The sequence below is a fragment of the Limulus polyphemus genome, unplaced genomic scaffold (genome assembly GCF_000517525.1).
Source record: "Limulus polyphemus unplaced genomic scaffold, Limulus_polyphemus-2.1.2 Scaffold39, whole genome shotgun sequence".
NCBI lineage: Eukaryota > Metazoa > Arthropoda > Merostomata > Xiphosura > Limulidae > Limulus > Limulus polyphemus.
In genome coordinates this window covers 138,098-143,333 of record NW_013665649.1, presented here as the reverse complement: position 1 = coordinate 143,333, position 5,236 = coordinate 138,098, and the positions used below count along the sequence as shown (strand labels likewise).

Here is a 5,236-nt window from a genome sequence, read left to right as displayed (position 1 = left end):
ATTTGTAATCAGTCACAAGAACGGCGAATCTGAATCACTTGAAAAAAACACGGGGGTGCTTAACTTTTTTCCAGGTGTATATAAGGTTAGATTGTTAGACTAAACACACAAAACATTTGCATTGTCTGTGGTGCTTGTGTGTTTTCTGCTAAGAATGATTTAACTAATTTATTAAAATATAGGATGATGCTCTGATATTTACAGGCTCTTCATCACATGATCAGTGTAGTTTAAGGAAGGAAGGGTAAAATTTCCCATAGTGCACAGGGCCCCAAAATTAGTAACTCCTTTTTAATACTGTTAATATGAAACTAAATAAATTTGTTGACATCTTTATTATTTTTAAAGCTAATCTAATGATATTTTGAATTGAACCATTTCTTCCTTTAAAAGAAGAGTTTTAATTTATTTAAACCACAATCACTATTATTAGTACTTGATGATGATTAAGTTTTGTTTTAACCCTCTGCCTGTGCTTTCAGTTTAAATTACAAGTCAGTTGGCATAAGAAAGAATTGTTTCAACTTTGCTTGAGCTGGCTGGTTGAATGCTTTAATTATATCTGGCATTATTTTATGGTGAAAAAGTTGATGTGAATATATGATTTTGATAAAAGGTACTAATTTTTTGGGCTGACCATGGTCTATTGGCTAACATGTTGAACTGTGAATCTGAAAGTTCATGGTTTGTGTCCCATTGGTACAAAATTGTGCTCTGCATTTTGAAGCTGTGAGTATGTTATAAAAAATGGTAGTCAAATTTTTTTGACTAAGAATAGTCTCAGAGTTTGCAGTGGGTGCTGTTGACTAGCTACTTTTCCCTATAGTCTTATTTCAAATTTAGGGATGGCTAAAGCATTTAGTCAAAGAAAACAAACTAAAGTTTTCTTGTGCTTTCTAATAGTGATATGTTTTTATATAGACATGAAAAGGGTTACTAAACAGTCTGTGAAAAACAAATTACTGCTTGGTAAAAAGTATGGGTAAAACATCAACAAGCTGTGTACAGGATCTTATCTGTCATTTTATGTTGATTTTGAAATAATTTGAGCTGACTAAACTGGAAGATTAAGTCTCGTTGATCACAATCTGATTTTGCACTGTAGGTTTGACATTTTAAATGAAAAATCTAATTTATCATAAAAATAGTACATCATTGACCTTTTGAATAAAAGTCATACTCTACTTTTGTACTTAAACAGTGAAAAAAGAAAGAGGTGTTACATTGAAAACTGATAAGATTTTAATAGAGAGAGCCTGTCATGTTATATATATATATTGCAGACAGAGGCATATCTTGGCATTTGCAAGTATGCCTGAGCATAACATTGAAATTTCAAGATACAACTTTTCTTTGATTTTAAAGCTTAATCTGACTTTTTTCTCTCAATAATATTTAGAAAAAATACCAGTAATCAAAATGTATATTTGCAATAGGTCACCTTTATGGTTAATTTCTTATAGATTATTTATTCAAAAAAAAAGTTCATCAGAGTGCATCATTTAAAGTTTAAATTTCAAAGATTTTCAGGGAAGGGCCCCCCCTAGACTTCTACTAGTAGTGGGGAGGAACCTCCTCCTATACTCATTGCTTTTGTGTAATTCAAATTTATGCATAGCTGTTTTCATACAGCTTTTTTTCCATATTAAATATAATCGTCAAGAAAGATCCTAGGCCTAGAAATAGTGCCAATTTATCTTGAACATCACATATCTTAAAGATCACTACCTAAATAAAGTTATAGTGTGCAGAAATAATATAAGATGTATACAGAGGAATTATAATTCAAAATTTTAACATTTTTATCGAAAAATATGAAGTTGTAAAGGTTTTGATGAACGTAGTGAATAATATAGTTTTGCATCCATTAATTTTCACAGAAGAGTTTACAGTGTAAAACTTATAAAGTAGTTATTGTGAGAAAAAATTGTTTTTCTCAAAATTTATCATAAATAATAATCTTAGGACTAAATTATCTAGCTTTGGTTGAACACTAGCAGTGTATCTTTCTTAAGAAGTGAAAAATTTTAAAACTTAATTTGTTATTTGGTATTATCGATTCATGATAATCACATTTTTCTGGGGAACCTATTTTAAATTACCTTGGTGACTAGAATTTTTTCATTTGCTTTCAGTTGTTTTACAATAATTCTGTTGACCGAGTAAATGTACTGTTTCATGTTCTTTAGGAATGTGGTTCATGCAGAAGTGGAAAAAATCTGGCTCACTTCTTCAGTTGGGTATGAGGGATGCTACTGACTTGCAGGAAACGTTTTTGTACAAACTTAGCAAGAAACCAGGTGAAGGGAAAGATTTAATTTTTTTTCTCCAGTTATTAAAGCTTTGTTTCTTTAATTACATGCCAGGGTCTGAAAAAAAGTAACATCTTACACTTGTTCTAAGTTGAACTTATACTAAAATATAAAATATTTTAATTCTTAAAATAACCATTTCTAAGTTAAAAAGAAAAGGATCACCCTTGCTTCAAAATGACTAATTAATTGAAGATGGACATTTATTGTAATAAATAAATAGTTATTATAAGAGATAAAAACAAAGCATTATAGTATTGACATTGTATTATTGTAAATTACTATAAAATAGAAAATAAATTAAGAATGTCCAGGACTACATCTTATGAGTATTATAAATACTCACAAAAGCTTTCATTTAACCAATAAAGAGATAATTTTAACTGGGCACTCTTAAGTATAGGGATTGAAAATTAAAATATTAAGGATTAACCCAACATTTATCTTTGAGTTAAACTGATTTAGTGCTACTAATTCAGCTTTTAAGTAAATCTACTGAATTACTTTTATATTTTGGCAATGTTTAGCAGTGTTTTTTTTCAGAGTCTTAAATGTTTAAAATGGTTTTTATAATGGTTATCCTATAAACAAAAAGTGCCCAGTGTACTTTTTCAAAAGTTAATCTGGCAACTGATAAATTTTATTGGACCTTGAATTAAAGAAATATTTATTTTTATCCAATTGTATAAGCTAAAAAAATGGCCAATTGATGATTGTAATCCACTTTTTACTTCCCACTTGACAAAGAGTTGACCAGAGTAGTTTGTACTGTAGTATGACTTACCAGATGTTGATAAACCAGTGTGCTTTATGTTCAAACTTGTATATTTCAGATCTATAATGCTTTCTTAACCCAATGGCTTGAATGATAGTAATCTTACGGACTTGTAACACTATACAGAATATCTTTGGATATTTGGTTTGCTCCGTACATAAACTAGAAAATTTGACTACCTATTGAACTTATGACATGAAAAATGTCTTTGCATTAAGGAGTTTTGTTCACAAGCAACTTAGTTTGAATGTAAAGCAGTGGGCTTTGCCTTAATTGTTGAAAATATCAGTCAAACTTTTGCACAGGAAGTTCCTTTGTAATATTGCTATTTCAAGTACTTAGGTGAAGTGCCCATGGTCAGGTTAAATTTTTAAAGCTATTTCTAAGAAAATATAAGCTTATAGTCAAAATGGAGAGGTATTGTAATGATTGAAATGACTTATCGATATTTTGTCTTTGCAGTACCCCAGTCATAAATATTAAAGGTTGTTGTTTTCTTTTTGGAAGGTTTTACCTTAACCTTGGTATTGTCACATTAGCAGTAATCTTTTATATATTTTCTTTAATATTCAAAACTACTATTTTATAATTTGAAGTAATTTTTTTATGTGACCTTTAGAAAGTTGGCTCGAATTAATTAATCGTTAGTTCATGTCAGGGAATAAATTTTATGTTAACAAAACACAATGATTAGTGTCTTGTAGCTGTTTTTTTGTGCTTTATCATGATCTTAGTGGTACATTATTTTTTTAAAAGTAGGTTTTATAATAGAGATGTCTAGAGTGTATATTTCAATGTCAAGTATGCTTAGAAGTGCTGAACCAAAGTTTATATTTTGTCCTAAGGCTTAGAATATTTCAAAAATGTGTTGCTCTTTGGTTCATCTCAAGACCGGTATGTTCCATCTCATTCTGCTAGAATTGAGCTCTGTAAAACTGCAGTTAAGGACACTTCAGTACAAGGTTTGTGTTTTGTTGAATTTGAATTTAATTTATTTTATTTAGAGAATTTTCTTTTTAGAAATGGGTTGCATAATTTTATACAATATATTTTTTTTTTAAAAGACACTTTCCATCTAATAGTAGGTAAGTACACAATACCTTGTAATCTAAAATAAAGTTTAGGTCCTCTGTCATGGAGCAGCACCAAATTTATGTGGATATAAGTTTTGACACTTTAATGTGTCCTTTTCAGTCCAAGGAGGCCCGGCATAGCCAGGTGGTTAGGTAGCTCGACTTGCAATCTGAGGGTTGTGAGTTCGAATCCCCTTCCCACCAAACATGCTCGCCCTTTCAGCCATGTGATGGTCAATCCCAATATTCGTTGGTAAAAGAGTAGCCCAAGAGTTGGCGGTGAGGGGTGATGCCTAGCTGCCTTCCCTCTAGTCTTTCACTGAGAAATTAGGGACAGCTAGTGCAGATAGCCCTCGTGTAGCTTTGCGCAAAATTCAAAACAAACAAACAAACAGTCCAAGGTTTGTTTGTGAGAGAAAGGCATATAATGTTTATTTTACAAGAGAAGTTCCAAGTCGTATGATGTCAGAAAAGGGTTCAATTTAAAGTGACCTTTAGAGGTGTTGAAATTGGGCAACCTTTGAATTAACAAACTTTCCACAATTCTTCTTTTGACATAATTTTTAGTTTTATGTATTATTCTTGCTGATTTTCTGGTTGATTTATGAACAAGATTCCTTGTGTGTAGAAAAATAAAATTGACAAATGTTCAAAAGAAGTATGTCATATAAAGCTTCCCAGCTAGATATGAATATTGTAAATCTGTAGTCTTATAGTCATACAGATATAAAAGATGTATCATTAGGTTATGGTCTCTCATTTTCTTTCAAAAATGCTGGCCTTGACTTGATATTGAATGTTGTTAAATTGCCCAAAGATGGTGATAATTTGAACTTTTTAACTTCCTTATGTTTTTCCAGATTGTATCTTTTTATTATATAATTTATGTATGTCTCTTCTAGCTTTTATATAATTCATCATGTCTTTGTTTTCTAACCTCTTTCTAAATTTATTTAAATTTCTTCTTATTTGTCTCTCTTTTCCTCCTTACACTCTATGTCGCCCCCCAGTGGCACAGCGGTATGTCTGCGGACTTACGACGCTAGAATCCGGGTTTCGATACCCGTGGTGGGCAG

General features: G+C 30.9%; 1 pseudogene; it reads left to right on the top strand.

Annotated features, from left to right (window-relative positions):
- LOC106461443 overlaps window positions 1-5,236 on the top strand; it is a 70,387-nt pseudogene that overhangs the window by 63,608 nt on the left and 1,543 nt on the right.